Source organism: Chlorocebus sabaeus, chromosome 14, assembly GCF_047675955.1.
Source record: "Chlorocebus sabaeus isolate Y175 chromosome 14, mChlSab1.0.hap1, whole genome shotgun sequence".
NCBI lineage: Eukaryota > Metazoa > Chordata > Mammalia > Primates > Cercopithecidae > Chlorocebus > Chlorocebus sabaeus.
Window position 1 is genome coordinate 68632607 of NC_132917.1, and position 27183 is coordinate 68659789.

The 27183-nt window shown below is 42.2% G+C and overlaps 1 protein-coding gene across 1 annotated transcript in view; it reads right to left on the reverse strand.

Annotated features, from left to right (window-relative positions):
* Positions 1 to 27183, reverse strand: part of BMP10 (bone morphogenetic protein 10) — a 52902-nt gene continuing 25719 nt past the window's right edge. Inside the window, exon 2 of the mRNA XM_007970391.3 lies at positions 1 to 27183. This exon is cut by the window's right edge and continues 11761 nt beyond it. The gene's annotated coding sequence lies outside the window, so the exon portion shown is untranslated.

Here is a 27183-nt window from a genome sequence, read left to right on the forward strand (position 1 = left end):
CTTTCAGGGACAGGTGTTTCTATACTTCCTGAGCCCCCATTTCTTCTGTATTTCACACAATTGCTGTGGGGATTACATGAGAAGATACAATCTAGTCCCTACTTGCTTTTTAATTGTGGATGGAGGGCCTGGGAACAAAGGCTTCCTACTATGATACGATTTGTTGTGGGTTTGGACATTAATTGTCATGATAATAGTTTCTTTCTTCCTGTTTCACCAAAATGCAAATGATTTTACCCTTCAAAGGGACAACAGGCACTGGATGATGGTGGGAGTGGGGCTTTCCCAGCAGACAGTTGATTCTTCCCCTTCTATGTCAAGCCAGCCTGGCAGAGGCCCTGGTCAGGCCCCGGACCTCTAGGTAGGTTGGTTGAGTCCTTTTTTGTTGTTACCATTCTAATTAGATGGTCTCCAAGCTCTTTTGACTGGGTACCTCATCAACAGAAAATGTTTGAGCATACACTCCCCCAATATATTTATTTATAAATTATATACATGTACTACTATAGTACTCCATAATATATATTATAAAACACACAGAACAGGAATTGAATAATAATGAGATAAAAACAAAGATCAATAGATATTCCCAAGTGTGCTTTCAGGTCTGGAGACCCCTGACCCAGTTGCCCAGCAGGTATTACCTGTATCAGATTTACGTCTTTCATCCCATTGCTCCCATAAATGTGCTTGAACTCTTGAAGCCCCATGGCTTAATTAGTGTTTTGGAATCTATGGTTGCCTCAGTGAGAGTTTAGCCTTCCCCAGCACGTGGGCCTCCTCTGTCATTCCTTTTTCTGTCTTCTTCATTCTGGTTAGTCCTGCCTTCCTATGGCCATGACTTATTACCCACAGAGTGAAAGTACAGACAGGAGCATCAGTGTTTCTTGGTCCCACTACTCAAGGCCTGCTTCACCAACACCAGCCCCTTTGAGGACCAGATTGATGGAGAGGGTGGGCAACTCTTACAGCATTCCCATCTAGGCTTGCTTGCAGAAGATTGAGGGGAAATTCATCTACAACATTCGTAAGAAAAGCAATAAAGTGTTAGGATTCCTGAGCTGTAGGTATAGCAAACACGGAATAGCAAACACGGAAACACTTACTGACCACCTGATTGACGTTAGTGAGCGCCTGCATTTCTGCCAGGCACATCTCCTTGTGTTCTCCCACGGATTCCTCACACTGACTCTTTGGGAGCTAAAACAGAGTTGGATATGGAAGTGGCTGCTGTCACAATTTCCAAAGGAAACATTTGTCTGAAGGTACAAAGCGGAGGCTCTCAAGTCTGTTTTGAGGCCCATGTCATTGGACCTTGCTGGGTCCGGAAGCCAGAGTTCATGCTGAGTGGAAGTGCCACGTTTGAATTCCAACTACCTCCTGATCTGGCAATGTCTCTCTTTCTATTTTTTTCCACCAGTATTATGAGGCAACAAAGCAGATGTTGGCCTCAGAAGCACTAGACAACCTGCAAGTGTCAATCCCTCTTCACAATCAAGAGCAGAGTCTGGCTCGCTTCAGTTGCCACTATTTGCTCCTGTGCCACCTTGCATACAAGGAGAAGACGAGAAACGGGGTGTTTTAGGACCCTGGGACCTTATGAGTGCAAGGGTCACACAAACCTCTTCATCCTGCTGGAAAAGGCTGACCCCTGAGGGCCAGAAAAGAAGATCTGGAGTCTGTTTTAATGCCCTCAAAAGGCATGCATGTGATTGTGTGACCGGGTAGCTCCAGGCCTCAGATGGACCAAAGGGCCAGGTTCTAGAAGGCAATACCTGGAGATTGACCTGTGTTGGGTGTGCTGTTGGACTCTGCAGCAACTACCTGTACTTTCAGAGCCCTTCCATGGAAAGGACTCCATCAAATTTGCCTTTTTCCCAGCCACACCCTCACCTCTATGTTACCCACTCTCCTCTTTGCTCATGGGCTGAGAACCTAGAAAGGTCTTCAATGTGCATTTGAAAACCTGTTGCCCTCTTCCCTCCCAAACTCCTTTTCTGTCAGAGCCTCAAGCCTGTCCCTTATCAGGGTACTCTTATCTTAAGTTTGGGGCAGATGTGATGCTTTTCCAGTAAGTCTGTACACTGGATAGGACAATTTGTACTAGGCTATTGGCTGGGATGATTCCCCTTCCAGTGGATTCTGGTCAGAGCCTGCAGTCTGGAGAGACCACGTGTGGCACTCTTAGTGCAGAGACAGCTGCATAGGATGTAAACTATAAACATTTTGTTGTTGTTGCTGTTTTGACCAACTTCCTAAAACTCTGCTCAAAGGCCTGTCCCTTCAGAAAAGCACGAAGCAGGAGACTCCCAGGCTGCCCAAGGCCACTGAGAGGAGGCCAGAGAACACAGTGGCACAGCAACAGCTGGCTGGATTCCACAGGCTCTGGACCAGAAGATGTGTGTACACGAACGCCCTGTAAACTTCCACATTCCACCACTTCCTTTCCAGATAGCAGCAGTGGTCAGGTCACGTGCTTGCCGGAGAGCAGAAAAAACACTTGGAGGCTGCTTCTGCAATTAAAATAGGCTGCATTTACAAGAATTACACAAAACCTTTCATCCTGCCAGAGAAGGCTGGGAGGGAGGACCTGAGGGTGGAGCTCCAGCTGCCACTCAGAAGCTCAGGCTGGTATCTGGCTGGCGGCAGCGGAGAAGCTGGAGCCAGGGGGCCTGTGGCTCAGACGATGTCCCAGGGCAACTGGGAATAAGCAGAGAATATCAACACAGCTGTGTCACTGTAGCTTGTTTTCCTTCTGATGCTGGAAACTCTCTTAGAATCACAGGATAAAAACTGGAAAACGCTCCGATTGTATTTAATTCAACCTGTTTATTTAATGGACAGGGGAACCGAGGGCCAGAAACATAAATTAAATGGCCAGTGCTCACACAGAAATTAGGAAGAGGATTGAAGGAGGAGATTTTGGAGGGCTCCTCTAACCCATGATTCAGTGATTCTTGTGATTCTTGCTTTCTCTCCAAGGGTTCTTTCCCCTAAACTGCAACCATGGTGTGAACCCCATTGAACCCCTTTGCTGAGTACTTCCAGAATATAGAGCTCTCCTCAGCTCATGATCACAACCAAGACCCATCTAATATGATGCCAGTTTTTCACCTACTGTGTATTCCCAATACTAGTGTAAAACACTGGTTCTTAGTCTTGGTGGCCCAAGAGAATTACCTTAGGAACTTTAAACAAATTCTGATGCTCAGATCTTACATCATGACGATTGAATCAGAATCTTTGGGGATGGGGCCTAAGAATTGGTACTGAAAAGAAAAATTCCCATTTGATTCCCATATGCAATCAGGATGGTTAAATAATTTTAAAACTGCTAAGTTTGACTTTAGTCATGACTAATGATAATATAAATTCTACCTGTTCCCCTTTCCCATCTCCAGTTAACACAGCTACATTCTCTGATTTACAGGCTGATTTTTCATATGTTTATTCATCTAGGATAAGACACGATTAAAGATACAGAATGGATTTATGTTATATATCCATTTTGCAGATGGAGAAAAGTGAGCCCAAAGATGTTTTTAAAAAATCAGTATAATGGTAGCTTAGTATGAACAAATCCAAGGATTTTGAGAATTCCTAAATATATGGGGACACTGTTTACTTGCTTTAAGGGTTGACTCTATACACAGGCAAAGAAGATAAGAGCTTAAGGGCCTGATTTAAAGAGTCCTGAGAATAGCTCTGATGAAAATCATCTCCCTTTCAGACTCAAGTTAGATTGAGAAATCCCTACCAGTAGCCTTTGGAATATTAACCACAAACGTGATCTTTCTGGGAGGCTCCATGAAGCTTCCATTAATCATTAGTATCATCCTTATAGTAGTTATCTGATTCCTAGCAGAAAGCTGTGTAATGAAGGAATGAGAGCCTGGCCAGATAAGTTGTACTGTGGGTGGAAGAACAGATCAAGAGTATGGATGTCAGCCAGGTACGGTGGCTCACACCTGTAATCCCAGCACTTTGGGACGCCAAGGCAGGCAGATCACGAGGTCAGGAGTTCGAGGCCAGTCTGGCCAATATAATGAAACCCTGTCTCTACTAAAAATACAAAAAATTAGCCGGGTGTGGTGGTGTGTGCCTGTAATCCCAGTTACTCGGGAGGCTGAAGCAGGAGAATCTCGTGAACCTAGGAGCCGGAGGTTGCAGTGAGCCGAGATCTTGCCATTGCACTCCAGCCTGGGTGACAGTGCGAGACTCCATCTCAAAAAAAAAAAAAACCAAAAAACAGTATGGATGTCGCCTAGGAGTATTGCAGTGTGGGGCCCTGGTCGCCTGAGATAGGGGAGGGTGCAAAAATCAGGCCTTAAAAAGGGAAAGGGGGACTCATTCTCAGGGTGGATGGAGAAATGGTCTGCCCCCCCACACACACACACCTGATACCTGCTCAAAATTGGCACTTGTCCTCCTTCCTTCTCTCTGTTCTCCCCTTTATTGATGTCCTCTCAGTTCTGCTGAGGCCAGCCCATGCTAAACCTCACCCTGGGTCTTGGGTCCTGGTTCAGCATCAGTAGCAATATCATGACAATAACTACCAATAATAAGCAACAAATGCCATTTTAATACTTTCTGGTGAGCACTGTACCCATGTCATTTCCTTTAAATCTCAAATCAACTCTTCTCTGATTGCAATCAAACCTCTTTTATTGAGGTCTCAATGTGGCATAGCTAGGAACTGAAGCATATGTACAATCTACACAAGGCTATATTATCCTTGCCCTCACACAGGGAGGAAGTACAACATAGAAAATGACCCCTTGGCAGAAATGCACTAAAGCAAAATTTGCAAAGAATTTTTTTTTTGAAAAAAAGAGAAGGCCGGCAGGGGTTCTGGAAAGAACCACTAACTGCCTTGTCTGACTCAGCATCAAGATGGAAACATATCTAGAGGCTGTTGCCTTCCCCACTGCCCAAGTCAAATCCACCTGCTTGCTCTGAGGCTGTCTGGGAGACCACACATCACCAAGCCCTTTCCTGGAGTCAATTCTGGGTCCCATGTCATTAGCTCTGCCCTCGAAAGAACTCTGGGAACAGGGTTGCCTCGGAGTCCCTGGTTCCGTGTGGCTAAGAAGTGAGCCTCTCATATCTCCATGCTGAATTTCCTCACTCATTTGCAACCCTCCTTTCCATTTCAAGAAATCTTTTCTGTTCCCACAAGCCTGGGAGGGCCCTTGAGTGGGGCATATTGGGTAAGTTTCAAGGAGTACTGCCGGTGAGACCTTCCAGAGGCCCTGTGTGAATGGGCTGGTGTTGGTGGGAGGAAACAGGGTCACGCATTCCCCATCCCTTCCCCCTCGTAAGATGTGTCATCAGTTAAATATAGGCTCTGGCCCTGTGGACGTTTAAAGGCTAAAATAACCCATCCTGACTGGGGGCTCACAGCTACTGAGAGGAGAGCACTGGGGTGTCTTCAGCCCATTTCACACGGTCTGTTTCCAAAACACTCCTGGTGGGTCAGCGAGCAGAGGAAGTGTTACCGTGTGACAACTTTAGAAACAACACCCACCTAATGATGCACGAACACAGATTTGCCCTCTGTTTTTCACGTTTGATCATTGCTGACACTTTGGCGAGGATACAAAACCCTATTTCTCTTAGAAGTTGCTCCTTCCCTGGATGTGAAAGAGGGCAGTGGTTTCCCTGTCAGTTCTCTTTTAAGGAAAGATCTGGGTGAGAACATAACCCAGCTTAGCTGCTCTGGGGCTGGACACAGACACAATTGTGAGAACTTGAACTGACTCACCAGGAAGCAAGTGGCTGGGACTAGGTACTGTGTCTATTTCTATTCAGTGCTAGATATTGCCTTTAATGAAAAACCAGCCCCAATCGGAAAAAGCCAAAACCACACTCCGCAATACTAAGTTGACTCACCTGTTGAAATGCTTTTTATTAAGCAAAACCAATATCCTCAGAATTCCAGCTTTCACTTTCAAGTTTCTCATGTGGGATTTCCTAGTATCGGGCCCAATGATGTGTACATCAATGGTTTGGCTTGCTGTTTATGCTACTTATTTACTCAAGCAGTCACTCTGGTGTGTTCCCTTGGCTCTTCTGAAAGTATTAGAATACAACTCCCAAAGAATGTGAGTGCTACTGGAGAAATAAAATACATGGAAATCATATGGCATCCAGCAGTTGCTATGCCTATCTTGAGATAGTTGATACCTAGATAATCTTGGTAGTGTGTTGCCAATGATGTCTTTACTTAGTATACCTAGACTGCACTCAAGGTGTAGCAAAATGTTACAACACTGATTCTTCCTCCTACAGTTAATGGTATTTTAGAAGAGTTATGCTTGACTAAAGCCATGTTTTTTAAAAATGTAAATATTGAGTGCTTTCAATTCCCTAAGCATGGTGTTTTCGGCTTTACCTGCAATGTCTTAATTAATTTTCACAGAAAACTATGATGTAGCAGCTAGTATCATCCCCATTTTACAGATGAGAAAACCGAGGCTTAAAGAGGTTAAGTAATCTGCTCAGGCTCACAGTTCATATCCTATTTCTAAAAGACATTTTTTTTGCATTCCAATACTTTTGAAATTCAGTATGTATTTTACAGTTGATTGGTGCATTTAAAATGGAACATCTTACAAATTGATGGCTACTTAGAACTGAAAAAATATAAGTGACAGAAGCAAGCATCAAAACCACATCTATCCGATTCTAGTATTGGGTCATCCAACCACAGTGACTTGAGTGTCAAAGGAAACACTCAACCTGTGCCTAAGTAATGACCATAAAAATAATAACTAGTCCACATTCACATTGAGGATTATGACTCATATTCTTCCTACCTATTTGATACTACTTACTCTGTTAGAAAAATCGACTGGTTTGGTTGGTTCCGTTAGATTGATCTATTCATTCTTTGTAGAGTATCATCAGTTAAATCTTCTAACCTCTGGGCCACCCCACCCAGTATGAGCCATAAGATATGGCTCATATTCTTCCTACCTATTTGATCCTATTTACTCTATTAGAAAAATTGACTGGTTTGGTCAGTTCAATTAGATTGATCTATTTATTCTTTGTAGAGTATCATCAGTTGAACCTTTTTGGCTGAGAAAGCTTCAGGCTTTTCATTTCTATAGTGAGAGTTGTTTCAAAACACATTTACATAGTAAAGAGCCCAGGCATGGGTACAGTAACAGGCAGGAGGGTCTGAAGCTCCCTGAAGCTTGAGTGCACAGTGCCATGGCTCCTGCCATCCTTCCAAGGAGAGAGCAGTCACGTCAGTTGCCTTTGGTTCTTGTCTGACTGGGGAGAGGTACTCCATATGTGGTTTTGGTAATGACAGCACATCTCTAACTCGAGATTAAGTTTCTATCCTCTGAAGATCTCAATGTAATTCATTACAGAAGTGCTTCCCAAGGCTTCTCCTTGGAAGCCTTTTCTTTACAAGATATACTCTTTGAACAATGGATTCCATGCTCAAATAAGTTTTTAAAACCCTCTTCCCCTCAAAGGTTCAGAAGTCAGGGCAACCACATCATATTGGGAGTCTAATTTATAAGTCGATAGATAAAAATCCCTTGTGGTCAAAATTATCCTTGAAAATCATCAGAAATTGTATATAAGTCCTCCCAATTTATAGCTTTATGTGTACACCCTGGTCACTAAGGTGTAAGTGTAGTTATAAAGTACTGTAAATGATGAGAATAAGAATACAGACCACTAGGATTGCTATTTCCTTTCCCTGGCATCCTCATTTAAATTGTTATTTTTATTTTTCATCTAGTGTATAGTTTGATTCATAGAATTTAAATGCATACATTAAATTAAAAGTAATAATTATTATAGTACTAATAATAGTAATAATCACGGACATTTATTGGGGGCTGACTATTGCCTGCCAGACTGCTCTAAGTGCTTTATTTGTATGAACTGAGTTAATTTGAACAAAAACTTTAGCGCTAGATTCCCTTTTTACAACAAAGTCACTTGCTTCTGCTTTTACTCCTGCTTTTGGCAACACAGTGACTCTGCAAACTGTCTTGTGCCCAGAGGAAACATTTTTCTGAAAGCTTCTGAGCTGGGGCAGATTTAGGGCGAAGTTAACACTTCAAAAAAATCTCCAGTAATTGAGTAAATTGCTCATCTGACAAATTGGCTTTTTGAGAAATTAGTCTGCGTGCACATATTGATAGCAAAGCTCGGCCAACTTGAAATATGGAGATTTACTGGAAATCACAGTGAAATGAAGAGAGAGGCAAGAGCAGAATTGAAATTCCCACCTGGCAGCAAAAGAGAGCTATGCAGAGCATACCAGGTAAGGCAGAGGCACTTCCTGGACCACTCAACTGAAGGGCACTGCCAGCAGTGAGGTAGAGTGGCCCAGACGTTAGAAACCCCACAGAGAGAATCAGAGGGAAGCTGGAGGCAGAGGGAGTGCGTCATGTGGAATTTCATGGGAATGAGGGCCTCTAGGTCCCAGGTACAGCTGTAAGGCTAGGGACAATGAGCTGCTCCTGCCGGGCGCGGTGGCTCACGCCTGTAATCCCAGCACTTTGGGAGGCCAAGACGGGCGGATCACTTGAGGTCAGGAGTTTGAGACCAGCCAACATGGTGAAACCCCATCTCTACTAAAAATACAAAAATTAGCTGGGCATGGTGGCACATGTCTGTAATCCCAACTACTCAGGAGGCTGAGGCAGGAGAATCACTTGAACCTGGCAGGCGAAGTTTGCAGTGAGCCAAGATTGTGCCGCTGTACTCCAGCCTGAGCAACAGAGTGAGACTCTGTCAAAAAAAAAAAAAAAAAAAGAAACAAAGCAGCTCCAGGCCAGCCTGCAGTCTCTTCTTGAAGCCTTTCACCCTGATGGTTCAGCCAGGGAAAGGGTGCCTTTTCTTCCCTGCCAAAGCACAGTCAGCTTCCTAAGCCTGCAAGGCCGCATCGGTCCAGAGTAGGCACTATTTTCAGCTCGCACCGAGGAGCCAGAGAGGCAGCTGATTGACTCTCCAACAGATAGTCTCAGTAGAGTAGAAATGGCAGCGTAGCACATTGACAATGAGGAAGTTTAGGTGTGCCACAGTTGTTAACGGAACCTAAGTAAAAACTGAGAGACATAGGAGTTTAGGGGAGTCTTAGCTTCCCAGAGATTTCAAAGACGCCCACCTAAAAAAATCTCTTGATTAGTATATGAAACTACTATTATTGTTTTTATTACTAATACTAGATGAGAAGATATTTTTGTAGATAAAGAAGTCAACATCAGAAAGATTTAGTAGTGGACAGATTCAGTAGGCTGCAAATTTATAAGGTCAGACTTCCAGTTCTAAAATGACTTCCTTTGTCTACTCTAGGTGGAGGGTGGTGCTGGTTAAGTTTAAACACTGTATTACCTTGTGAGAACTGTTCCAGGTTTTTAATTGTCTACTTCCAGGTGTACTATACATCTCATAGAACTACCACACTGCTCTCTGCCTTATAAACCTTTGCCTGCCAACAATACAAGCTCAGATACCTTCCCTGAGTGTAGTGGGTACTTACAGAATGGTCGGTCCAGGTTCCTTTAGTAGAACCTGCTACCACATGTGCACATCTACATACACCCTTTGTCCTTGTGTTACTGTGGGAGCTGCTTTGTCAACTCAACCTGTTCCTCAGCTGCAGATCTGTATTCTTTCCTTGGGACCCTAGGACAAATGTCATGACAACACTGTTGCAGGAGCCAGCAGTCAGCTGCTTAAGGTTGTCTCTTCTGTACACGTCTTTGTGCCATTCTTTGGCTAGCAATGTAGGTGCCAGTTAGGGCCATCCTATGAGATATTACATTCCTTGCCTGCAAACTGTGGTAGTGGGGAGGCCTGGCATGCTTACTGCACAAGACCGTCTTTAGAACAAAATAGGCTAGTATGGATGAAAGGGCTACATCAGGGGTGTCCAATCTTTTGGCTTCCCTGGGCCACATTGGAAAAGAAGAATTGTCTTGAGTCAAACATAAAATACACTAACACTGACGATAGCTAATGAGAAAAAAATATATATATCATAATGTTTTAAGAAAGTTTACAAATTTGTGATAGGCCACATTCAAAGCCATTCTGGGCTATAGACAGCCCGTGGGCTGCAGGTTAGACAAGCGTGGGCTACATGGTACCAGTGTTAGCATTAAGATAAGGTATATTGCACTTCATAACCCCCAGTATAAGGATTCTCCTTAAAGTAGGCTTTCTGTCCTGTTTTCCTGGTGGCACTCTGCTCTCACAGTGAGACTTGCCACTAGGAAGGGTGGAAATTCTTCCCAGCTCATCTGAGTAGTGGAGTTCGAGGGTGAGGGCTCATGCCACAGCGAGAGCCTCTGGCCCTCTGACACAGACTTGAGAAAATGGTCTGTGACCACACAAAGCCACTATGGGAAGTCTCAAGCCCTTGACCCAATGTGCACATTCCGAGCTTCCGGTGCAGCAATGAGCTGACACAAATCGTGGCGGCCTGAGAACCTGGACCTTCCATTTTGCCTTTCAGGACCCATGTTCACACCAGCACTCAGTTTTGGAGGAAGCACCTGGAGTCAAGGCAGAGTCCAGATGTGCGCCCTCTGCCGGAAGCTTACTGCACCAGGACGTAGGCGTGGAGTGGCCCTTAACGCAATTGGAAAGCAGTCTTCACTAAAAAAAAACTTCCTCCAAAGTGTTCTTTAACAGCCCTTTAAAAGCCATTGTTTCAAAAAAGTTCAAGGTAGTGAACGATTAATATTTTCGATTTATGTGAAGACTCTGGAGTAGGAATTACCTGAGTTGGAAACCCAGTTCTACTCTATTGGTATCAGGTTGCATTCTGTATCATCATTAAAATTTTCAGAAAAACTCTCAACCTCAGGGGATTAGTTTTCTAGGACTGTCATAATGAAGTATCACAGATTCCGTGGCTTGAACAATAGAAATTTATTTCCTTGTGATTCTAAGGCTAGAAGTCTGAGATCAGGGTGTTAGCAGGATTGGTTTCTTCTGAGGCCTCTCTCCTTGGCTTGCAGAAGAAGCATAGTTGACCTCTGCCTGTGTGTTCACATGGTCAAATCACTATGTACATCTGAATCCCAATCTCTTCTTGTAAGGGCACCAGTCATACTGGATTGGAGCTCACTAATGAGATCATGACCACATTTTACCTTAATTGTCTCTGAAGACTCTATGTCTAAATACAGTCACATTCTGAGGTATTGGGGGTTAGGACTTCAACATATGAATTTTTGGGTAACACAGTTCAGCCCATAACAGTAACCCTTTTAAGACTGTCACTTATTTCTCTAGTGAAAAGGCAGAACTTTCAGAATCTTTTAGAATCTCCCCTGCAGCTGAGTAAACATCTTAGTGTCTTCATAACTAGAAACCACAGGTGGTTGTTTCATTTTGTTTTAAATTTTCTATCACAGAAGATAAATAAGATCCGAACTCAAAAGTCTTGCTAACCCATGGATGTCATGAGAAAGGCTCTGGATCAGGGTCGGAAAACCTGGCTTTTCTTTGTAATTGTTAATTATGAGATTATTTATTCAGCTATTATTATTAACAACAATATTTGTATGAGTTGGGTGTGATGAGGCAGTATTTAAGTCAACCCGGCAGCCCTGACTGCCTGATTCTACACTCATCCAGCTGTTACTATGATGAGTTTGCAGAGATATGCCAGACAAGCACATTCCTTGTTACTGTAATTATTTTGCTCCCAATGACAGTTCAATTCTCCCAGGACCTGGACTGGACCACGAGGGGCCTAGCACAGGGGCCCATTGCACCTGGGCTCCAGGTGGATCTGCAGCACACACTCCAGGAAGGCTGAGCGGCCTCTCCTGCCCCTTCATGTTGGGCTCCCCTAGTCTCACCATTCTGACACTAAGGAAGCATCACTGAGGATGGGAAAAGAAGAGCATGCTTTTCTTAATTCTTGCTGTGGAGCTTTTCTAAGCCAACTCCAGACCTTCCCAGTCTTCCTATCCAGCTTTAAACTTCCTTCCTGCTAACTGAGGCTGTGGGTGCCAACAAGGAAAAGATGTTCCTAAGGCCTGGAGGCTTCCGTGGCTCCCTGCAAGTCTGTGGAAAATTTCCAGTGTATGGAGAAATGCCCCTGCAATGTGGAGATAGCATTTTGGGATACTTCTGGTATACCATAAGCCTGGCTGTTGATCTGGTATGTGGAAGTGAAGAAACAAATGAACAGGCAGAAAATGTTGGTGGCCCACTCCCTGCCACCAGTGGGAGCTGTAGGTTCATGCCACTCCATCAACCCAAGGATGGGGTAGAATACAAGGTGGGGATGGAGCCTGGGACTAGGGGATAAGAGACTGAGGTCAAAACTCTCCCCTGCAATATTATCTTTCCAGAGTCCGGTTACTCCACACAACTAGTTTGGCAAGAGAGGCCTAGGACCTTTCCCTACCTCTTGAGCCCCAGTGTGAGTTTGAAAAACAGGGCTCTAGAGATGAAGGTGGGGCCCCAAGGGACAGAGGTTCAAGAAGCCAGGAAGCCTGCTTCCAGGTTGTAAGCAGCCTGGGACCTGGACAAAAGGCATCCATCCTAAAAGCCCCAGGTGTTGGACTGGGCATGGTGGCTCACACCTGTAATCCCAGCACATTGGGAGGCCGAGTTAGGCGGGTCACTTGAGGTCAGGAGTTTGAGACCAGCCTGGCCAACATGGTGAAACTCCGTCTCCACTACAAATACGAAAATTAGCTGGACATGGTGCTGGCTGCACCTGTATTCCCAGCTACTCGGGAGGCTGAGGCAGGAGAATCATTGGAACACGGGAGGTGGAGGTTGTAGTGAGCAGAGATCATCTTATTAAGACAAACATTGTTAGTTTTAATTCCACGGTTCTGTACCTACCAGTTTTCTTCTCTATCCAAGTCATTATTTTAGGAAGGATGGTGTTGAGTACAATCATAGGTTTGCTTCTGCCAAAAGAAACACCTTCTGAGAACCAAATGAAGATAGATTCTTCTCTGAGGCCTAAGAAAAGGCCCATCTGGCAACACCCTGGCTTAAGTTCCCTGCATTTATCATAGTTTGTGATAATGAATTTATTGGTACGATTATTTTATTAATATTGGTCTCATCCACTAACCTGTTAGACTCATGGAGAACAGACTGTGTCCTTCTGCTTCACTGCATTAGACCACATGCCTAGCAGAATTCTTGGTACACAAAAATTGACAGCCTGGTGATTCTCAAACTATGTGTCGAGGTACCCCATACCAGGAGCTGCAGCAAACTCAGAAGGGCACCATGATATTTTACATTTTTTAAGTAAAAGCACAGCGATCCTCAATATCTTGGGGATGCAGAGCAGATGACCAGTTTCAGGTAGTTTGTAACTTCAACATCAGTTCATCCACATTCCTGTCAATTGTGTCAAGGCTTTTGAAACTGGGCCTCCGGTTGTTGCTGTGATAAAATGCAAGCGTCTCACAGAAATGAATGTGAAACAGCAAAGGAGCCTGGTGGTGTCCAATCTGATTCCAAGGTTGAAGAAACCAGGCAGTACCCAATAAAAGCACATATCCCATTAGTAATTGTGGTTATTTACAAATGACAAAAAAGGAGTATTGTTTTTCTTCCTATTTATGTGTATTCTTTTTCAAACCACTACTAAGTCATTGAGACAGAAATGCTTAGCAAATCGTGTGGGATTTACCTAATAAATGGCGCAGTTAGGTATTTCTTTTGGCCCAGGGGCACTGTGAAATATTCACTGAGAAACTAAGGGCACCTTGAACTGAGGTTTGGGAGCTTCTGGCCTAGTCAATACTTGTTGATTGATTGATGGACTCAAGATCCCTTGCCCTTAATTATGTCCTTGATCACTTTACCCACAAAATATTATAATTCAGAATAAACCAAAATGCACCCTTAGAGAAAAAACATCACTGGATCTTTGCTTTTCCTCACAGAGGAGAGGAGAGCTCTACCACTGAGCTCTCTTTTTGAAGACTTATCATTTACTGTTTGCTGAATACGTTGTATTAGCCAGGCCTTGGGCTTGGCTTTTTACCCTCTTTTCTCCCCACTTCAATAAGGTGGTCTAAGCTTGTAGTTATTTATTTATTTTTAACACGAGAGTCAAAGGAGGCTTGTTTTAATTGCTTTAATTCTAACAACCATTCTCTTCATGATGATGATACATTTTAATAATCCGTTATGATTAGTTGTAATTTTAACAAATCATATCTTTATTACTATTGCTAAAGTTTAAGCTTTAACAACCTGCCAGACATTGTATAAGCAGTTTACTTGGGCGAGTTTATTAAATGAGAGTAAAATCTTAAAGAAGTAGGTGTTTTTAGGATGATGACTCCTATTTCATGAAATAAGTAAACAAGCAAATAAAGGTTTGGCAAGGTCACATGACTAGCCCAAAGTCTCACTGCTACTGGTGGGAAAAACAGGTTTTGAATTGACCATGCTCCATGCTAATAATGCCTGCAAAATATGAGAAGCTACTTGGTTACTAGTAATTACTTGGTTACTAGACAGAAATGACTTGTTACTGATGTGAAAATTAGGGGTAGAGAAGGCTCATTACATTCTGGGGTGTTTTGTGTAGTTCAGTGTGCTCCAGTTCTGAGTGAGCTGGAAGTTTCAAGAAATGCAAAGGGACGGACAGCCAAACTTCTCTTCTGAAGAGTCAGTAGCTCTTTTTACAGAAGTGTACCCATGGGGGGAAGTTGGGCCTCTGAGATTTAGGGTACTTGTTCTAAGTAGAGATGTAATTGCTCTTGGAGAGTGATAGTGTTCAAGTGATGGGGTGGCCAGGTGAACAGTGGATCAGGCATTCTCGGTGCCCCTACCCAATTTGACTTTCTCTTCTGCAATCACCTGTACTGAAGGTACACTGAAGGTCAGATATGCAAGGAAAACTAATACAAAGAAAAAGAAGATCATATCTTCTCTATGTTATGGTGACAAACAATACAAGGAGACTTCTAAAAGTTCATGAAAAAAATGACGTTAAAAGATAACATGGAAAAGATAATCTTTATTTCTCAACATGGACTCCATCAAGTTCAAGACACTTTTGTAAGTCATGGTACCAGCCATTTAGTTAGTCCATCCCTAAAGAACTGAGGGTCCTGGGAATTTAACCTTGTCGTTGCAGTCTTTTTTACATTATTAACTAAAGAAAAATGGCTACCCTTTAAAGATTTTTTTTTTAATTAGAAGATAAAAGGAAGTCAGGAAGAGCCAAATCAAGACAGTAAGATGAATGCCAAATCTCACTGAAACTCTTGCAAAATTGCCATTGTTGTGTGAAAGGAATGAGCAGGAGCATTGTCCTGGTGGAGAAAGACTCTCTGGTTGAAGATTTCCCTGATATTTTTCTGCTAATGCTTTGGCTCTCTCAAAATACTTTCATAATAAGCAGATTTTATTACTCTCTGGCTCTTCAGAAAGTCAGCAAGCAAAATGCCTTGAGCATTCCCAAAAACTGTTGCCATGACCTTTGCTCTTGAATGGTCCACTTTTGCTTTGACTGGACCACTTTCACCTCTTGGTAGCCATTACTTTGGTTGTGCTTTGTCTGCAGGGTCATACTGATAAAGCCATGTTTCATCTACTGTTAAATTCTTCAGAGAAGTGCTTCAGGATTTTGATCCCACTTACTTAGTTTCCATGGAAATTTCTACTCTTGTCTGCAGCTGATCTGGGTGCAATGGTTTTGGCACCCATCAAAAGGAACATTTGATGAGCTTTAATTTTCCAGTCAGAATTACGTATGCTGAACAAATTAAGATGTCTGTGATGTTGCTTATTGTGTGTGCTGTTCATCTTCTGTCCTTTTCAGTTAGGGCACAAACAAGTTGAAATTTTTTCCTTGCAAATTGATGTGGATGATCTCTGCTGTGGTCGTCATCTTGAACGTCATCTTGTTTCTTCTTAAAATGAGTTATCTATCTGTAAACTGCTGATTTCTTTGGGTGTTGTCCTCATAAATGTTTTGTAATGCATTAATGACTTCACCATTCTGCCACCCAAGCTTCATAAATTCAATATTAGTCTTTGCTTCAATTTTATCAGAATTCGTGTTGCTCTGATAGGGGCTCTTTTCAAACTGATGTCGTATCCTTCTTATTGACTCAAGCTAGATGCTGTTCATACATATTATAATAAGTTAGTATGAGTTTATTTTGGTGCAGAAAAATTTCTGAAATCCATGTATAGTTTTTTCATAATATACATTTTCTATGAACTTTTGCAGACCCCAGAATTTCTCTTTTTTGCATGAATTGTGGAGGAGACAGTATTTTCTGAATTTATCACCTCACCTGAATAAGTAAGTTGAGTTGATAACAAGTGATAGAGACCAGAATTCTGGGCTGGAGCTAATGTCACGTGTATCCAACACTGGCTACAGGGCAGGCCCTTCTGGTCTGGCCCCTGCCCTGTTACTACTTGCAAGGGAATGTTGAAGAGTGCTACCAGCAGTTTCAAAAGGAACAGTTTTAAAAGCGAATATGTGTTGGCTAAAGTTCGTAAAGAACCAACAGTCTCCAGAGAAGGACGAAGTCCTTGTCACAAGGAGACACTATCCCACAGGGGAAAAAAAATCCTTTTGTATGGTTTCTACCTACACATTTTGTTTTTTGCATGTATTGTATTAATAATATATGTCCTCATAAAATAACAATTTTCAACAACCAAATATAGAGATAATTAGCTTTTGGAAACATATGCAGTAAAGCAGCCCCAGGTTCAATTTTAGGTACTAGATCTTACTATTTTGTGTCAGACATATTATTTCTTATAACAAATATTTTTAGAGCACCTAGTGAATGTCAGGTTCTATGATAGAGACAAGAAAGCAATAGTCATTGCCTTCACACAATGGTTCTTCTAGAGTGGCAGACAGATATGAGAAAGCAAATAAATAAAAGACCTATAGATTGTGATTAATACTACTAAGAAATAAATAAGGAGCTTTGCTAGAGAATGAGAACAAGAGCCCTAAGAAGAATATTTTGGCAGAGGGAATGGCAGAGGCAATGTTCCTAGTAGGTATGGGGATTAAATTATTTAAAACACAGTCCTTGTAAGTAGATACTTCCAGATCAATGAAACCAGTGCTGTAATAGGGGCATGTACAGGTTACTATCAGAACACAAAAAAGGACCACTCAGTACCAAATGTAGGGGGAGCTACGTGGAAAAGATGGCACTTGAGCAGTACTATGGTGAGTGGGAACTGGTCAGGAGATGATTCTGAGGAGTGAGGAAAATGGTTCAGAGCAGAGGAGGGAGCACGTGCGAAGTGGAGCCATCAATAATTCAGAAGCCCATAATCAATCTGGCTAAATGGAACCAGGTCCCAGAATAGGTTAGAAAAGATAGGATTGAAATGAAAGGTGGCAAGATTTTATACTAATTGCTCAAAGTTCACAGCTATGAATATTGCTTTTAACAATTGTATGCTCTTAGCTCCAGTCCAAACTTTTAAAAATTTGCTGCTGAGCACATTGGTGCAACTCAAGAATTGAAGAACTTGCCTATCCTTTAATAAATATCCGGCAAATTCACCTGGTGGCAGCTGTTTCTCATCTCTTTCTTTCTTTGACTCCATTGTCGTCTCTTCATTCAGCTTCACAGGGTGGCAGTTGGAAGAGTTACACAGTCAGACTAGGAATGCTGAAGTATACGGTGTAACCTAAGAAAGGTTCACCTGTTGTACGGAAGCTATGAGGTATTTATTATTTCATAATAACCTATAGCTCTGGGCCCACGTGGGCCATTCTGTGTAACTCCCCTAGTCATTGTATAGTATCAAAGACAGCACAGAGAGATCAGAACTTTTTTTTTTTTTAAGAGATGGATTCTTGTATTTTACTTGTGTCTTTTGAAACACTCTCAGCTGGAACTTTCCTTAGCCCCTTTACATACCACTCTCACTGGAGTGTCAAAGTCATTTTCTCCACCCTCACCCCAGATGTTCTGTTGATTTGTGTGTTTAATCTTGGTCTCCCTGCCGTTTCTCTTACATAGGTCTAGCTTCTCTTACTTTGTCCTCTCTGTGTTACTCCCCTCTATCTGGTTCTGTCTTCCTTTGCCCATCATCCAGCTGTACATCACCAAAGTTTACTACCTGGAACCTGGCAGGCAGAGACAGAACCCAGAAAGCAGGCCTTAGAATCAGGCTGTGTGTGTTTCATGTGAGACTCCCTCTCCACGGACCAGCCTTGGCAAAGTCACTTACCTTCTTCAAGTCTTAGTTGCTTCAACAAAAGGGGGCTAATGATGGTAATGACCTGATTCAGTAAAGAATGTTTGACTGCAAATAATAGGACACTGAACTAAATGTGAACCAGGCAGTACAGATGGGCAACTCTCTCTCCTAATGAGAAATCTGAAAATAGGAGGTACAGATGCGGAAGGGCAGCTCCACAATGTCTTAGAGGCACAGACTCCTCTTCTTCAGCTCTCCCTCCACCATCCTTTGTCCCTGGCTTGTCTCATGCTGGTCATGCTGGTCACCTCATATTTCTAAGGTGACCCCCACAGTCCCAGGCCATTTGACCACTTTCAAAGTCAAGGAGTAGAGGACAAGTGCCTTCTACTTTTTGAGGCACTGTTCTTTCATCTGCAAAAATAAGCATCCCAGAAAGCTTCCACTGACCTCCCGTTGCTCAGAACATAGCCACGTGGCCATCCCTTGCTGGACAGGCAGCTAAGGATGTGCCTATCTGGCAAAGATGGGCAGAACACAGTGGTGCATTCAGGTCAATTATGAGCCACACCATGGGTGTGAACGAAATTGTGGTTCTCTTAGCAAAGAAGCATGAGTAAACAGGGATCTGTTTTTACCCACTTCACAATGTTGTCATGAGGATTAAATGAGGTGACATCCTTGGAACACTGCCTGGGACTTAGTAAGAGCTTAGTAAGTGTTAGCTACTATTTTTTACTTTTATCTTAATTATTTTTGATTCTGCCTCATCACCCCTTGCTGTAGCAATCTGGAGTCTTATGTGCAGCCATTTCACATTCACTCTGAGGTGTGCACACCTGTGTTGTATGCAGTATAGACAAACGCAGCTCATGTTTATGGGTGAAGCTAAAGTGGTAGCTGAGATCCATGGGAAGGACAGGGGCGCAGAGCAAGGAAAGAGAGTTTGGAGTCTAGAATACTCTTTAACCAAATGGAGCATGGAGACCAGTGGTGACACTTGGAAGTGTTGTTAGGCAGTCTGTGGTCTGGACACTATGAAACTAGAAAGAATCTGCATCAATCTCTTGGCTACATGGTTTCCCCCAAAGCAGTCCCAGAACAGGAGTGAAGACGGCAGGAAGTAATACAAATCCAGGCTTGGAGTTTTGCTTTGTGGATGAGCTGAAAGGACAAGGAGACTTGAGAACACAAGCCAGAGAGTGGATAGACTGATGGATAGTGGATCCATGACAGATAGACATGGGAGTGAAACTAGGAGGGGCTGATAAATTAGGATAAAAATCAAGAGACTGGTCAAGGGACCAAGTCTTTTTAAGTCAAATGACTGGTACAGTCAGTGAGAGTGAAGAGAGAGCCAGAAGAGGAGAAACTTGCAAAATGATGACTGAATAAATCTATTCCTGTCTGCCTGTACCCAACATCACAGGTCTACCCATAGGTTTGACATATGTTTCCACAAAATTGTTCCCAAGTTTCTATTTTTCTGTCAAGATTTTCAAACTCCCACATATTTCTCTTAGACTTCTACTGATATGTTCTATCTCCCAAAGCATCCCCAGTGGAGCCAAGACCCACAGTGCTCACAAGACTTCCCTGCCTCCTCTGAGATCATGCCCAGGGGTGAACATTCAACCAGGGCTGGGACAATCCTAGTGCCTTGACCCATGTCTCCCATGGTGGCTGCCACAGCCACTGCCACTTTGTCATGGTGATCCAAAGGCAACAGCTATGCTGGCCACTTACTCAGAGAAAGGGTAGATTCAGTAGGATCTTGGGTAGAGAGATGGGTAGTCCTGTGAAGAGGGCAGTCTTCTGGTGGTGACTGGCAGACCACGGCCAGCTACCATCTTCCCAGTATGGGTCTTCATCTCTGACCTTTCTCCCATCTGCATATTCATATTTCTAACTGCCGGACACATCCACCATGGGAGTGGACATCTCACACTCAGTATTTTCAAACTAGAATCTTTGGTTTTTCCCCTCAGTCATGCTCCTCTCCTTTGCAATTCTTAGGTAATATGTCGCCGTTCAACCAGTCACTGTTGCTAGAAAACACAGAATCATCTGGATTTTTCCATGCCCTCCACTCTGTTTTTGTCACATCTGTTTTCTCACCAAGCTCAGGCAATTCTATTTCTGAAAATATCTCTAACCCATCCTCTGCCAACCTCAAGCATTTATATTTACTCAGACCAGTATCAACTTCCCTGATGAACTTCCTACCTCCAATAGCTCTGAACAAGGAAACAGGACAACTCTGGAAAACAGTGACTCTGGTGGAAGGAGGTGGACAAAAAACCTGAGTGACAGTGAGTGGTCACTGATCAGAAGACTCAGGGACCTGTAGCTGTTTTAGCTCCTGGAAATAAGGCAGTGAGAGATATTGTCTAGTATCTGGTATGAAGTGAGCTGCTGATACTCCGGCAGGCAGAGCACCATTGTTTGCAGACCGCAGCAGGATCCATCAGGTCCCTCCAATTGCTACTGTAATAGCTCAGGAGATTAAATTCTGTTTTATTAAATGCTATTCATTGAGTACCTACCATATTTCAGGTCCTGGTCAAGACCATAGGGATATCAGGCAATGCATGAGAACAGCATGTGCTATGCCTCATGAAGGAAACTTACAGTCTAGCTGGGAAGACAGATATTAATCAAGTGTGTTGAGTGTTATGAAGAAGAAAGTCAGGGTCCAGTGGAGCATATACCTGGAAGACTTAACCTAGTCTAGGGGTTCAAGGAAGGCTTCCCTGTGGAAGTGATAAGAAAGGATTATGCAAGTAGTTAAAAAAGAATGAATTATCAGCATTTGCAGTGACCCGGATGAGACTGGAGACTATTATTCTAAGTGAAGTAACTCAGGTATGGATAACAAAACAGCATATATTCTCACTGATATGTGGGAGCTAAGCTATGAGGATGTGAAGGCATAAGAATGATACAATGGACTTTGGAGGTTTGGGGGAGGAAAGGGAGAGGGTGAGGGATAAAAGTCTATCAATATAGTGCAGTGTATACTGCTTGGGTGATGGGTACACCAAAATCTCACAAATCACCACTAAAGAACTTACTCATGTAACCAAATGCCTCTTGTATCCCAATAATTGATGGAAAAATAAAATAAAATAATTTAAAAAAGAAAAGATTATGCAAGTAGGGAATGTCCACAATGGATGGGAAGGGGAGGAATTGTGTTCCAGAGAGAGAAACAGAAGATGCAATTTTACTATTTATCCAATTTCAGAATATATTGGTTCTTGGAAATGTGTAGAGAGATTTTCAAATGAGGCACATGGCCACAGTATAGCTGCTTCTTGGAGACCCCTTGTTTTAGCACCATCATGATTTTCTCAAATATATCTGCTAATATCTCTAATGGCAGAATATCCCATTGCAAGCTAAAGTCTTTGATGAAATCATCATATTTTATTTTTATCACTCGTTTATTCATTCATTCAATAAATATGTATTGATTACCTACTATGCCAGGTACTGTTCTGGGAGCTAGGGAATCAATGCTACGTGTGATATGAAAATTATCTGAGCACTGGCCTTAGTATAAAATGGAAGCTGTTAAGAACATGCCTCCAATTGTGTCCTGTTATTTTTGTGTGCTTTGTATACATGGCCAATCCAGGGGAGCACATGGACCCCAATTTCAAGAACCTTAGAGTAAGTCACGGAAAGGGTTATGGTTTGTGAGTTCTCAACCTAGTCCTGCCTGAAAGTGTTTTCTGATCTCAGAAGTTCATTTAGCTTCTCTGGTTTCTGAAAATAAGAGGGCTGAACTAGATGAATTCTGAAGCCATTTCCAGTTCTACACATATATAAATGTGTACACTCACATGGTTGGAAGCAACCCTAAAGCCATCTTGCCAAGTACATTAAGCCCCTAAATCAGTCATTAGTAGAATCTTAAGGAAAGAGCAGCAAGTGTCAGAAACACTTAGGAAGAAAAATGAGAAACTCAGACCAAGAAGGCCCACTGGAGAGTGTTTATTCAGAGACACACAAACATACGGAAGCTTTGCCATGAGGTCACCTCCGCTTATCTCTGCACTGCTGATGGACTATACACATTTGTTGGAATTCTTCTCTCAGAGTCTGTGAGTCAGCCGGAAGCCAAGTCACAAATAGGTCCACAATTAACTCAAGAAGTAGGAGCCTTTGCTTTCTTATCTTCCTACCACCCTCATTTTTCTGGTGATGTGAAAGTGAAAATTCTTTGGAGCTCAGAAGGAGGTTCTGCAAAGGGCAGAATGCACAAATGTAAAGCAATCTTTTTTTTTTTTTTACGACAAGACAGAAGATATGACATTTGTGGGAACTACCACATTTAGAAGAGGCAGCACTTCTCCAGGATTCACCTCCAAATTTTTTCGAATGCTTCCTGTGGAAGAGTCTTGTCAAGGATGGTCTTATTTTTTTAATTATGAATTATTTTCTCACTGGTTATTGCCAAACTAAAAATCTTGGGAATTTCATTTTGGCCTTTTACTGTGGGGCACTCATTGCCAGAGGAGAACATTTCAGACAAACCACATTTAATAATGTGTGTTCCAACCTTCCAAATTTCTGGTGTGCCAGCTCTGTTGGACGCTACTAGGCTTTGGGAAATGTCTTTGCCTTCACTGGGAATGGCTTCAGGAGGGCTCCCTGAGAACTCTTTGCTGAAGCCCTGCAGGATTGTAAAATGATGCTTCCCCGCATCTCATGCGTACATATAAGAGTAAAGTAAAAATCAACCTCATATTCAGCCTTATGGGAAAAGAAGTGAAATACGTACCAGGGAAAGGTGAACCAGGGTTTTCAGTGGAGGGGGGCAGGGCTTCCCACCTTCACTTAGGAATGCTATTCGTTGACATTTATTGCTTCCTTACCCATTGACACACATTGTTCCAAGTACCTTGAATGCATCAACACATTTAATCTTCATAGTAACTCATAAGGCCAGTGCTTTTGTTCTTTTCAGTAGGTAAATGAGGGAACTCAGACACAGAAACGGGAAGTGACATTCTAAGGAAATGTAGCCAGGAAGGGGCAAAGCTGGAATTCAAACCCAGGCAGGCTGGGTCCAGCTCAGGCTTTTACCCTCTGAGCTACACAACCCCTTCAGGAGCAGGAGGAACCAGGGCTGAGGGACCAGCTCATGACCATCCAGGTTTCCTGAAGCTTGGTGGGCTAGGGAGACCTTAGTTCTTCCTTTCTGCACCTCTGGTCAGCTGAACAAGGGAATGTGCAAAGCACTATCAACTAGTAAAGATTTCAAGAATTCTTAATTTGCAAGAAGGTGGCCAGGAAAATGTGAGAGTTGTTTCCTATGTCTGTTTTGTTTTCCCTGTTCCAAACCCCAGCTCTTCTAATTTCTCCATGTGGTCACAAACATTAGTCTAATCAAACATATTTAAGGACATCTATAATACCTAAGTAGATGTACACACACACACACACACACACACACACACACACACACACGGCAAAAGAGAAATTCAAAGTGTATTCAATAGTTTCAAAAGTAGTCATTTACCCTATTTTAATAGAATTGGCTTCAGAATTGAAAAGAAACTTAAAATTCCTTTTGTACAATAGGTCTCAACTAGTGGCAATAGCTCCCCCCAAAGGGTTCTCTCGAGGGCTCTGGGTTTTTACAATGGCTGAGGGTGGAGTATGGTGCTACTCATATTTAGGGAGGCCAGGACTAATATATATAATGCAACGTGAGGGACAGTCCCTCACAACAGCAACTTTTTCAGCCTCAATTGCTAGTTGTACTCCCTTAATAAACACCAACTGAGGTTCAACACTTTTATTTTACAGTTGAGAAAATTAGTCATAGAAAGATAAAGAATCTTTCTTAAGGTCTCTTAGCTAGTTAATAGCACAGCCTGAAGCTGAATCTAGTTTTATACATCTCTAGGAAAGAACTGTGTTGTTGCTGTTGCTGTTGTTTTTTCCTAGAGAAGGCTCTGTGGACCAGAAAGTCCATAGAGGTCAAAACTATTTACATAATAACACCAGGACATTATTTGTTTGTATCAATATCATTCTCTCACTGAGTGTACAACAGTTTTCCAGAAGCCACATAATATGTGAATATATTGTTTAATGAAATATGTCAACATTTAGAAGGTCTGATGACAAATAGTCTCCAAATAACAAATATATCATGTTACAGAATTATACTTGGGTAAAAGATCCATTAAAAGTACAAGACAAATGGCTTTTAATATAACTAAATACAAAGAGTTTACTAAAAGATTTAAGATTTTCCCTTGTAAGTAACATTGAAGAAACTACCATTCATTACGTTTTGGCGTAGTGTCGAAGAATAGGCAAAAGATCTGAACAGACGATTAAAATATGTTTTCCTTTTTCAACTACAAATCTGTGTGAAGCCAAGTGTTTTTCACATACCTCAACCAAAATGACATATTACAATGGATTGAATGCAAAGCAGATAGGGGAATCCAGGTGTCTTTTTTTTTTTTTTTTTTTTTTTGGTGATAGAGTCTCGCTCTGTTGCACAGGCTGGAGTGCAGTGGCATGATCTCAGCTCACTGCAACATTCGCCTCCTGGGTTCAAGCAATTCTCCTGCCTCAGTCTCCCGAGTAACTGGGCCTACAAGCATGCACCACCATGCCTGGCTAATTTTTTGTATTTTTAGTAGAGACAAGGTTTCACCATGCTGGCCAGGCTGGTCTCAAACTCCTGACCTCATGATCTGCTCACCTCAGCCTCCCAAGGTGCTGGGATTACAGGCATGAGCCACGGCGCCTGGCCCCCAGATGTTTTATATTAAGTCAGACACTGATGAGATTTACAAAAATGTAAAGCAATGCCAGTCTTCTCATGAAACTAATTTTGTTTTGAAAAACATATTTATTTTTCACAAAACTGTTATTTATATTAATGTCCGATGAGTTTGTTAGTTTTAGAATGAATTAATACATATATATTTTAATTTTCAGTTTTAATTCCTAATACGGTAAATATCAATAGATACAACCCACATAAACACAAGCCCTTTGGAGTCAGTGATTTTTAAGGGGATAAAGAGCTTCTGAGAATAAAACATTTGGGAACTGCTGCTCTATATCATACCCATTTGACTAAATCTCATTCTCCTGGGTGAGACCAGGGAATCTGTTTTTTAACTTATTCTTCAGAAAATTCTGATGCACAAACTAGCTTGAAAACCATTGAAACAGAGTGCATCTTTGTTCAAGAAAGTCCCATTCTAATGTTGGGCTATAGGAACAATGTTAGGATCAAGGGCAGTTCTTTGAGAACTTCAAGGATGCTGTTGGCTCTGTGTCAACAGGAAACAGAGATACATCCCCCCAGAATGAGGAAAGAAAGAAGCACCCAACCCAACTTTTGATCAGTCTTAACCAAGAAAGGTAGCTGCACATCGAATGGAAGGCTGAGCCAAAAAGGAACAGTTCCAATTATGGGCATTATTGGCAGGACTATGGGCTTTGTGGGAAAGGCCATAGTCTCAGTCAAGAGGAATGTGATTCTCCCAGTATTTGTACTAACCTCAAGGCCAGAGAGGATAAAGAGATAGCTTTGGAACCAAATTTGACTCAGAAATGTGCATTATTTATACTTCCAAGAATATAAACAGTTTCTGTAACCAGATGGAAAAATTCAAAAACTTTTAAGTTCCATATTTCCAATTTATCTTAAAAATTGGAATATCTGGCACACACAGGTCTAAACTCCATTATGGTAACAATTGTCTGGAGCTGCATAGCTGCTGCTCCCAACAGCTGAGTCCTGAGCTGTCCAATGGTCCCTGGGCGATTTTCCTTTTTTATGTTACTTGCTTGGCCCTGGGGTTGCCATTCTGTTCTAGGGAGCTCAAAGAGAATCCTGGGATCCTTGGATTGTCTGAGAAGAAGACAGGAACTAGGGCTGTTCTGGTGGACAGCAAGATGGCCATACAGGATGAGATGACAGAATAGTCTATAATCTGGCATTGCAACTTCAGGTTGGTTTAATTTGCCTGGAGCACAAGAGTTACAGGCAAACATTCCAATCTTCCTATTACTGATTTTAAGTTGTCACATCAGTAATAGCACTAGTAATAGCTCTAAAGGATTCAAATTAGCTGTAGGTGGTTGATTAACTGCATCTTTTTGGTGAATATCAGAGTAACCAGTATTTGCCACTGTGTCTTTTTCTGTATCAGTTGTGTACCCATGAAAAGAGCAGAACTAACAAATCTCATAATAACCCCCATATGGAAATCTCTCGTTCTGGTGCTGAATTTTCGTGTTTGGTCTTTGTTTGTCAAGCCAGTTAAGGAAAGTCACTTCCTCAAGTGACAGCTGTGGATCCAAAAACATCTACCAAAGATAAGCAGTTGTCATGGCAAAAAAACAACAAACCTAAAGGTGATAGATCATGGGACTCGGTTACTGTACTTGCCGTGTAAATCCGCACTGCCTTCACCCTTTACTGAACTCCACACGCAGCTTTTCAACACCATGCCCTGGCATGCATCAAAAGCACTTTGCTTCTCACTTTGCAACTCCTCAAGCTAATAACACTCTGCTGCATCACGTGGATCTCAACTTATTCAATCATATTTCTTGGCAGCATTTATTTATTAAAATCTGGCTTTTGTTCAAGTATATTCCTGAAAGTTCAGAACATGCAGAATATTGTCTAATAGAATCTGAAATTTTTTCTTTGTTATTTATTTTCTGCCTCATTGAAACAAAAAAAGAGCATTGAGGTAAATGTCAGAAAAAAATTCACTGAAAACATCTTCATTACGAAAGGTTGAGTCTTAATAGTAGAAATTGAGACACCTAGATCTTGTGGACAATCCTTTTGCTGACTGATAAAATGACTTCAGTTAAGTTACTTAATTTTTCTGTGATTCCTCTGCTCAAAGTGCAAGAATTCCAAATATAGCTTTAAAATACACTAGTAAACCAAAAGAACTGAAAGGGGCCTTTAACTCTAGTTTAAATACATCATTTAGCCACCTT